The sequence below is a fragment of the Silene latifolia genome, chromosome 9 (assembly GCF_048544455.1).
Source record: "Silene latifolia isolate original U9 population chromosome 9, ASM4854445v1, whole genome shotgun sequence".
NCBI classification, from domain to species: domain Eukaryota; kingdom Viridiplantae; phylum Streptophyta; class Magnoliopsida; order Caryophyllales; family Caryophyllaceae; genus Silene; species Silene latifolia.
In genome coordinates this window covers 37,384,162-37,394,789 of record NC_133534.1, presented here as the reverse complement: position 1 = coordinate 37,394,789, position 10,628 = coordinate 37,384,162, and the positions used below count along the sequence as shown (strand labels likewise).

The following is a 10,628-nucleotide window of genomic DNA, read 5'->3' as shown; positions in this document are numbered from 1 at the left end:
CTTAAGTTGCACAAAAGTGAAATTCAACCTCATTTTCTTAATTTTCACCAAATTCTTACATTAAAATTACTTTTAATTTTAGAACTTTTAATTTATCAAATATAAAATATCATGTTCTATAATTTTAGAACTTTTATATTTATATTAAATATTGAGAATTTTTTTTTTAATTGTTATAGTATATAGACAATTTATTATATATGTATGAATGCTATATAAATTATAAACCATTTACTAAATATTAGGGTTGAGCAAAATTCCGATTATCCGAACCGATTGGATATCCGGTCCGAATCCGATCCGATTTTCTCGATATCCGATCTGAAAATTAAGTTTGGATCGGATATCCGATCCGAAACCTTTTGTATTTTGATCGGATATGGATATTAGAATGAAAACGTTTGGATATCCGATCCGATCCGAAAATATATTTTTCTAGTATTCACTGTTTTTTCTTTCCATTTATAACCATTTTTTTAATTAAATGGGCATGTTTAGATTGTAGTTTTTATACTAGGGTTTTTATAATTATCCCACGTTGTAGTTTGGACTATAATTTTAAAATCGTTCCATTTTTTTCGTTTTATATTTTTAACTTTTACCGTTGTTTTAAGTATACTTCTTTAATAGTACACTTTTATTTGATACAACAACGTTAAAAAGTACCAAAACTATGTTAGTTGTATCTAAATTTTATGTCGCGATCATTGGAGTAAGAAAACAAAAGAAAATGATAATGGAAAACGATGAAGTCGATCGATAGTGTCTTAAACTCAATTTTCAAATCTACACTCTTTAAAAAACCCAAACTCTGGTTACTGTTGCTGTAACAGTACTTTTGATACATTCTGCCCATTCTGCCCCTGCCTTTGATTCTTATCACTTCCGTGCCATTTTACCGCTATATTATATCGTTCCTGCCTTCATTTCCCCCCTTCCTTTGGTTCTGCCATCATCTACCTCTTTTCCCTCAGATAATCTTCCCCAAAATCCCTCACCACTCACCAAATAATCTGTTCTGAGCCATGCATTAGCTTTGTATCGTGTTGCTGCTTTCGGCCGATGCATTATCTTTTTAATTCAACATGTTCCTCTTCCTTATTCTCATACTATTTGCGATTTTGTTCTTTTTAATTCAACCTGCGTTTCTTCTTCAGCAATTGTTTTGGTCTTCTTGCACTCGTTTTTTTCGTCATAGGTGTGTCACATCAGAGGTTAATAACAATGGCGATCACCAATTCCATCCGGCTGATACGAACGTAGCAAGTAAGTTGCCCAATTCATTCTTGTGATTTTCTTCCTAAGGGCTTGCTTGGGATGAGAGTAATTATTAAGGGAGTAATAGAGCTAAAATAAACTAAAAATTGGAGGGAATGGATGAAGGTTGGAGGTAGAAATGGATAGAAATGAGGATAATTTAGGCCAATTTTGGGGTTGAATTAAAACGAGTGCAAGAAGACCAAAACAATTGAGGTGGATTATTGATTGTCAATTAAATTAACTATTGAGGTGGATTATTGATTGTCAATTAAATTAAATAATTTTTAGGGTTAGTTTTTGGGTTTAAATTGATTGCATGCAATAATTTTGGGGTACATTTAGTAAATTGATTGCATGCGATAATTTAGGCCAATTTTGGTAGCTATTATTCACTTTCACTGTGATGCATGAATTAGCAATTCTTGCTACCCATTACTGTTGTTTGGATTTATAATAAACTGCATTGTATGGAGTCTATACTAATTCACATTATCTTCATTACGGTACAAATTTAAATATATTTTTACATACTTATGATCGTGTCAATTTCATGTTAAGGTGTCTTTAACATGACTGATGTGTGCATAAAACGATCTATTCATAGAAGAAGTACAAGGCTGACATACATTTGGTGCATAAAACAATCTATTCGTTAATCGATTTTACCCGAGTAATTGTATAAAGGTGTTTTTTTGCAATGATTGTGAGTCATGTTTTGTTCTGTGGCTTAACTCTCTATATAAACTGGTGCAGGATGATGCATGTCCACCCGTCAGTATGAATTATTACAAATATGGTTATTATGAGCCTGTTCCAACACAATACCACGGTAATAGTCCGTCTGATGAGATCTTTGATCATTTGGTAGGAATTGATGGATACAGCAGAAGGGATAGTGAGTTTCCTTCTACATAATATTGAATATAGGTCATGACGGTGTCTTCCCTGTTTGTTGTATGTATCTTTCTGCTGGTAATCCGATTGATGTTTAAACTGCAGTACCTAAGTGAGCTGTCTTGGTGCACAAACTTTTTTTTGTTAGAAACTAGCTTGATGACCTGCTAGGGATATTGCACGAGGTTTTTAATTAGTGGTGATGACTGGTGAAATGGTGATTGTCAGCGCTAAACTGCATTTCACGAAGCGTAAGCAAATAGAAATAATTTGCTTAATAAGCCTGAATTCTGCATACTTGTACCAAAGAATACTGCCAAATGTTTTGGCTTTATGATGATGGTTGCAATATACTTTCTTGTAGAGTTCTAGGTTGTTTATTCAATCTTTGATTAGTTTGATTAATTTTTCAGGCCCCAGAAGTCACCATATTACACAAGACTTTTAGGTAAATGTCTCTCATTCTCAAGTGAATTATTGGTTTGGTGGAATATGTGCAGTATGTTATGCTCGTAGTCCCCAACTGTAAGTTTTTAGGTGTTTATGATATGCCTGCCTCCACATTTTAACTTCGTATTTTTGATTATTTTGGACTGCTATGGAACTCTGTTCTGTTGGGCTTATAAAGTTTCAGATTGCATCACTGGTGTAAAATTCAACAGCGTTTTTGATTCTCTGTCCTTGATTGCCATTCTACAATGCAGGCCATGACTTTTTCTATTGTTGATCATTATGCAAAGATCTTGGAATTTGTTGGGTAAGTCCATAATGTCACTTTTCATTCGATTTTAGGTTACTAATTGAGGTAGTTATAGCTTTAGTTTGATTTATAAGTTTCTGACACCAGATTAAGAGCATTAAAACCATCTTTCCCATAAGCAATAGCCATGTAAGAGTATCTATGCTATGTTAATTAAGATTTTATCCCATTAATATTGTCTTTAATTATGTTATATCATGTGAGACGGATGGAATTTTAACCTTCACGAGTACCGCCACTCATGACTTTATCAACTAAGTTAGAATAAAATGCAATTCGATTAGCAAGAATGTTGGAGTATTAGCATTTGAAGAGAACAGGTCATGCTGAAATTCTGTGATGTGCAATAGGATGGAGGAAGAGGTCGATGAATGGCTTCTTATGAACCCAATGCACAGTCAGGAGCACTGCATTTGAAAGAGCAAATGGAACAATCGGCTACAGTCTTCAAACTAACTCGACAGCAGTCTTTATAAGAGGCAAAATTGAAGACCCTACCACCAAATTCCAACTCCCACTTCAGCTTCTGCTTTTACTGAATGCGAAATTGCTAGATTTCTGACCAAAGGTATCGGCTCGACTTGCTTGTAGTACTGTCAGCAGTTTATTTAGCCAGTCATTTTGTTTAAATTTCATGGTGTGTTTATAACTAAGAACTCCTTTGTTGTTTGGATAATGGCCAGACCCAAATTTCAGCTGGACAGTCTCTTTCACAGAATTTGCGCACCCTCCAGCAGATCCCTTCTCAGCCGTCGAGTCCATTGGTCCAACCTTTTTCTTAGCCATTGCTATGTTTGGTTTTGTAGTGCCTTGGTAACTGAGAAAGAGCTAAAACTTAGACAGGTTTGTCTCCCTTCTAATATAGGTTTAATTATTTGTTTTGTGTTCCAAGATTTTTTTTTGTGTACCAAAAACCTTCAAATTTAGCAGGTAATATCAGTGATTAGTGATGTTTATGAGTAAAGCATTAAACTTGAATGTTTCCTTACTTCTGCCAAAACTTTTCAGGCAATGAGATCATGGGTCTCTTTGATAATGCATATTGGCTATCATGGCTGGCTTAAGAGGGCCTTATCCTGCACAACAATTTTGCAATATTGTTACTTGTGTTCTTCTTTTTCCAGTTGAACAAGGTCAGTTCCTTTTATTCATTATTTTCATACTTTGTATAGGAGCTTGTTCAGTTTGTGCACCATCCACTAACGTGTTATCTGATTTCCACCTTTTCGTGTATCTATTTCAGACAGCCTTTGCCTCTACGCTATCGGCTTTCATCAACCACACATCTTCAGCCACAATATAGGGTTATATAACTTCATTGTGGGCTTTATCATCCAGGCAAGTTCAATTCTTGTGTAATAGTCTGAACGGAAAATTACACATTATGAAAGATTCTTACATATGAGACAAACCCACTAACCACAGACAAATTAATTAAATGTAAAAAAAAGCGACAAGAGAAAATAGAACACTAGCGCATTGCCATTATAGGTATTGCGTTTCACATCATTGACATTAACCTCGCTTATGCAGATTGTGACACGATTTGGATTTCCGTACAGTGATAGGTTCGGTAAAGGGTACATGATCATATGGCTCTTCTTCCCTCCAAATTTGCTGGCCAAAGCTTTAAAGATGCTCACATATGCGACTGCAACACATCGAGACCCTGGTATCAGCTGGAGTGGTAGGACCAAATGTTCTCTGAATGACGATGATTGTATAGTTACAATGGTATGAATACAGTCCCCTTAATCTGTTAGAAATGGACTTCATTTGCTATCTAAATATTCCTTAGACTCTTTCTCTTTTACGAATCATACTCTGAATACTCCTATATTCTATTATATCAATGATGCTTAATTATTGTATTTGTAACTGCAAAACGACATCTTCATATGGTTTGTTGAATCATTCATTCTTTGGTTTGTCTTGGCTCTTTACTTGGACAACATAATCCCAAACCCATATAGAGTGAGAAAATCCGCATTTTAGGTTTTGTACCCTGCTTATTGGATTGGCAAAGCAGGGAGTAAGGTTCAAGGTACTGGTCCTTATCTACCCCCTATATTTCAGTCAATGAGCTCCACGACTCAAAATCTATCTCAGAGAGAAGACAGATGAGGTTTATTGAACAAAATGACAAAAATATATCCTTTCAATCATTTGTTTACCTAATTACATGTGCCCTGAGCTCCTGGCAAATGTACCATATTGCTAAAAATCAGTTATATGGTCACTTGGTAAGTATTATGGACACAAACCCAAAGAACTATCTTCAGATCCCATATTAGCTGATATATCTATCTGAAATGGGATACTGTAGTCAGCTGAAGGGGTTACTTTATATATATATGCTTTTTCGGTTGGGATGCTAACTCCACATAGAGTGAAGATCTCCGTTTCAGGTGCATTTGGCAATCTGATCGTTAGCAATAATATAAGATCAAAGTCTTAGTCAAAAAATGATTTCTGGTCGTCTAATTACATGAACCGTCAATCAATTAACAATAAATAACCAACAATGTTCACAAAGTAACTGAAGTGCCAGCGGAGTAAACATTTTTTCAAAATACTACAGCCAAATTAGGTGTTGATGTTTCTTAGAGTTACTTTTTGTTTCTTAATTCAGGGTGACCGTAGTTATTTTAGCCGCTTGGTGGAACTCTTGTGTTCTTGCTTTATTTTGCTCTACTTTGGAGTATTGAAGTACTACATTTCTTTCTTTCTTTTCTACCATCAGACATCATTCGTGCGTAATTAATCTAGGTTAATGCGCTTTTACATTTCCGTTTTAATTTGTAGGCAGATGTTGAAGTGTCATTCAAGGTAACCGAGTTCAAGAAGGCAGAGGAGTTGGACCCAACATGGACTAACCCACAGATTCTGTGTAGCAGGAAGGGAGCAAATGTCGAAGGTGGACTTGGACCATTTGGATTCCTAACCCTTACCTCAGATGACTTAGAAGAGTACACGAATGCGTTCTTCAGGACTTTCAAGGCCACGGATAAATATATATGTCGTGTTAATGTCCAGTGATCAAAGCAGGTCAACTGTTATAAATGTTTACCCTCTACATATATCGACTTTCTTAAGCTTATACCAGTTAGACGGGATGGACATTCAAGGTTTCCGGTTAACTTGTATGGCTTCCAATTGAAAAATTTCCTCAAGGCCTTAGAAAAATCCGTGTCCTACCATGAGACGGTCTGGTCTTATCGAGTTATTTCATTCAATGTTTCTACACTGCACTGTAGGTGGTAGTTGATAACAAATCGCTAACGTCGTTGCTCGATCTGTGATCTTTAAAATTCATATTATGAACTGTGTGTTTCTCATTTTGCAGATCAAGGCCAAGAAGGCATCTTGTAGGTGGTAGTTGATCAAGGCTTACCTGAATGAGGAGATACAACTGCCCCTGGTAAGAGCGTTAATTTGTCTCCAAAATATTTCTTTTTCATCAAATAGTCAATCAAAGTGTCTGCATATTAATTCAAGCAGTCATTACACATTGAGATGTTCCGTGTCGTGGCTTATGCATACCTGATTAAACCGTGCTTTGTTTGGGTCATTTGTATATCTGTTTCTTGGAAGTGGTTTCTCTTAGAGATTATTGTTTTTTTGAATTTAATAGATGTTGATGTTGTCGTTTATAGCTTGGAGTCATGCTATGAAAGTTGGCTTACTGCGAAGAGGGAAGGCAAGCTGCTCTTTGTACTGTGAAATGGCAGGTACTGACCAGTTCATCAGGTTTATATGCCTTGAACACCATGTTTTTACCATAAACCACAAGAGTAGTCCTTAATTTTAACCCCCTTACCCCTCCTTGCTGTAATTTGACTTTTATCATCATTAGCCGGCCAAACATTCTCGTATGTTTCAACTAATTATTATTGGAAATTTCACACCTTTGGGAGTTTTTTGAGGTAGTTAATCTAACACTTGTTGAACAAAACTTTCAGTTTAGGCTCAAGATGATACTGTAATTGTTCCAAAGCTTAATCAACTTCTTGGTGTTCCTCCTCAAAATAGTAGTCGAACTAATAATACTAAGAATTGATGTCAAATAAGTACAAGTTTTACTAAATTAATGCTACTGAAATTAGCTATTTAGCTATATCAACAACAAGAAGGATAATGACTAAAATAAATACATAGCAGCAGCATATAGTGGTGGTAGTAGTAGTAGTAGCGATAGTAGCTGCTGTTGTTGGTTTTGGATGAGTGTAAAGTTTGTGAAATTGATGAGTTAACCTAAGCTACTAATGACTTTGATGAGAAGTTTTTGGTTCAAGGTTCTGTTTATCAAGGTTCTGTTATCGCTCTCGATTTTTTACACCGGGAGATTGTTCAAACTTACGAGTATAGTGGCACAGCTTAATCTACCCACTAATGCGATGTACTGTTCGCTTATATGAAGAATACGAACACAACACATTCTCAATTTCACTTCTTTATGATTTGTTCTTTGGCTTATGATTTGGAGACGTTTTCTTCTGATAGTTGGATACATGCAGGTGTTTGAATCAATATGTTAAGATGTCTTGGTCTCTCGTGTATCTCCATTCCTCATTGCAAATTAGACTACTTTCACTTCTTATTCTTTTTTTATTTATGACAAGTGACAACAGTTAGCCTGGCCGACATTAATTAATTGTTTAGTATATTTGGAGAGGTATTTGGATATCCTTCATTACTGGTTACCAATCCAAAAACTTACTTGACCTGAACTTAAAATTTTGAAAAGAACAGCCTGAAGTGGACCCGATTTGACCAATCCAAACTACCCTTACCATAAAGGAAATGATAAAAAAATGATGCCTAATTGATTTATCTAAGAAAAAGGTGAACTCAAAATAATCCGATTTCCCAAACTGTAACAATTGAACAAAAAACGACCCGAATTTGAAATGACCAAACCCGTTACGACCACAGGTGACCTAGGAACCTTGCCTGGATGATATGATTTTCATGTCTGGTTGAGAACTTGAGTCTTATGAAGTACATTATCAAAAATGTTGGGCATTGACTTGTGTGTAAAGTTTGTCATTTTTGTTTTTTCTTTGCTTGAGCGTAGGGAAGGTGTGGTGGAAGAAGGACTCGGAAGAGATGCCATCAAACTTATGTGAGATTGATAATCATTATAATTTTGGAACCAGATTCCTTTTTAATCCGTTTGGGAAATTCTGTACGCGTGGTCATAAACAGGGTCCTGCTAAAACTTGCAGAGCTTCAACGTTCAGTCATTTAACACCATCATCTGCTAAAAGTCCCGTATCTGATTCGAAACCAGATTCCTTTTAACTGGTTCATCATATGCCAAAGAAGTCGTCACAGAACTACATGGGAGTATCTCTTATCAAGCCTTAAGCTAAGTTTTATAGCCACTTTTTATGCTTTAACAACTTGATTAGCTTTTACGTCATCTGGGTGTTTGATAATGTTACTTTTGGTTTATTTTTGACAAAAAAAGCTTTGGGAAAATATTTTGTCTATAGGAGGATGATTTTCAGTCTTTTAATGGATTTTCAGTCTTCGTGGAAAATGACTCATTAAATTCGTTGTGTTTCCTTTTGTTTTGAAGTAGCAGTCATTTGGACCAAATTACAACTCAATTCTCATAATGCTTCATCTGAAAACAGTTTCACAGAATGATACTGCATGTATTCTGATTCCTTACCCCATTGCTGAATAGAGCGTTTGCGCCAATGCGGGCATGTTATCGTAGAAGCTCGTATAGGGTTTAGAGTAATCTATCATTAAACCTCTTGCATAGTTGTACTGACGTGTTAACCTTGATCATGAAACAAGCATAATCAGTTCACTGCGCTTTATAATTTTGACCTTCCCATTTCAAAACTCGCAACTTTTTTTGAGTAATCTTGAATTTACAACTTGTTTCTGATTAATATTTTTGTTTATCAAGTACTTGGACTGCTTAGCAGCAAAAGCAGGAATAACCTCAGCATTGGAAGATTGGAGGAAGGAAGTTTCCGGGGAAACCATTTAAAACATAGAGAATCAGCAGGATGTTTTTCGATCTCACCATTGATAAGAGCTTTCAAACAAGGCATTGTCCCCTCTAAAAATAATTTAGCAAAGCTTATTATGCGTGTTATGTTTTCGTTCGTCAGCATTCATGTATTCGTTTTGTGTTGTAATCTCGGTCTTTAAGTCTCTTCGCCAGAAAAAGGCCTATGCCCTTGTGGTGATGTCATTCCATCTTCTACTTTCCGATTGTTGTACTATAATTATTTTGTAATAAATACGACGTTCTCAAGCATTTATGCCAGTTATGTAATAAATACTATGCTCGTCGTACCGCCAGATATAAAATATATAATGGACCACGCCCTTTCTATTGATACGCTACCGACTTACTTCCGCTAAGCATATCACCAAATTGGGGCACCGCGCCCGATAGGGCGCGGTGCAACAACTAGTACATTTAAAAGTATGAATATCAATAGATATCCACATCCGATCCAATTATTTTGGATACCCGAAACATTGGATATCCGAAAGATTTAGATCGGATATGGATATCTGCCTTCAAGATTTTCCAATCTGGATATCCGATCCAAACTAGCACTTGGAATCGGATATCCAATCCATGCTCTGCCTTACTAAATACTAGTATGTATGTAAAAGTGTTCTTCAATGATTAATAAATTAGGTAGAATTTCGTAAAGTTGCAATTAGTTATTTTTAGTATTTAATAAATTGTTTAATACTACTATAAATTGTTTTTGAGAAAATTGTTGATTAATGCCTTTTAAAAATCATTTTTTGGAAATTACAGGCTTGTTTAATATTTTTTTGTAAATTACATTCAGAAAATCACTTTTCTTCTAAAATTGAGCCAAGTTGAGGATTTCGGTGATTTTTTTTAAAATGTGACCGATATACTCTTATCTGATTTTAAAGCTACCCAGATTTCGCATCTCTTAAAACTCCTCATCTTTCTCAACACATGGTAATGAATCGAGAATCGATTATGAGCTACATCACCTTGTTGGAGAACACTAATTATGTAAAGAAATAATACTATTATGATTAATCTCAACATCAATCTCTAAAACTCTAAACCTTAATTTCCCAGAAATCAATCCAACATTTCCAAATTAATTAATCAGACAAAACGACAACACCACCACCAACAAAATAGACAATTGTTGCATCATCAAGAAGCCCAAATATATCAATATGGAGAAGAAAGAAAGACATATTACCAAAATTGAAGGACCCTAAATATTTTCAATTTGGAGAAAATTGATTTACAAAGTACAAAAGAGAGATGATGGAGAACATTAATTATTTTTAAGAGAAAATAAAAATAATAGAATTCAATTAAATAGATTAGGAGAGAATTTGAAGAAAAGGAGAGAATGTTGAAGGAATGAAGAAAGATGATGAGATTGAGAAATATGATGAACATAAGGGAATATAAAAGATGAAGGTAAGGGCATTTTTGTCATAAAAGATGAACTTAAGAGAAAAAAAATCAAATTTGCATCAATTTTCCACCGGAGTAAATGTTTTGGCTATAATTTCTCATCAGAAGTGATATTCTGGATGTAATTTACAAAAAAATTGTATAAGGCTGTAATTTACAAAAAATGATTTTTAAAAGGCTGTAATCAATAATTTTCTCAATGTTTTTAATTAAAATTCTTGTGAAAATTTAAAAAATAGGGTTGCATTCCACTTTTGA

At 34.9% G+C, this 10,628-nt stretch overlaps 2 long non-coding RNA genes across 4 annotated transcripts; both read left to right on the top strand.

The window, feature by feature from the left end:
• Positions 1 to 886: 886 nt before the first annotated feature.
• LOC141602604 (uncharacterized) lies at positions 887 to 4,247 on the top strand. 2 transcript variants are annotated; one of them, XR_012524555.1, is made up of 9 exons: positions 887 to 1,266; positions 2,014 to 2,155; positions 2,260 to 2,405; positions 2,568 to 2,602; positions 2,859 to 2,911; positions 3,265 to 3,482; positions 3,598 to 3,757; positions 3,923 to 4,047; positions 4,162 to 4,247. It is a non-coding gene; the product is annotated as an uncharacterized LOC141602604 (long non-coding RNA). The 2 variants fall into 2 exon arrangements; XR_012524554.1 differs by having other exon boundaries at positions 4,158 to 4,247.
• A 200-nt stretch (positions 4,248 to 4,447) lies between these two features.
• Positions 4,448 to 9,262, top strand: LOC141602602 (uncharacterized). 2 transcript variants are annotated; one of them, XR_012524553.1, is made up of 6 exons: positions 4,448 to 4,648; positions 5,720 to 5,962; positions 6,261 to 6,335; positions 6,571 to 6,645; positions 7,992 to 8,039; positions 8,143 to 9,262. It is a non-coding gene; the product is annotated as an uncharacterized LOC141602602 (long non-coding RNA). The 2 variants fall into 2 exon arrangements; XR_012524552.1 differs by having other exon boundaries at positions 7,992 to 9,262.
• The last annotated feature ends 1,366 nt before the right edge of the window (positions 9,263 to 10,628 follow it).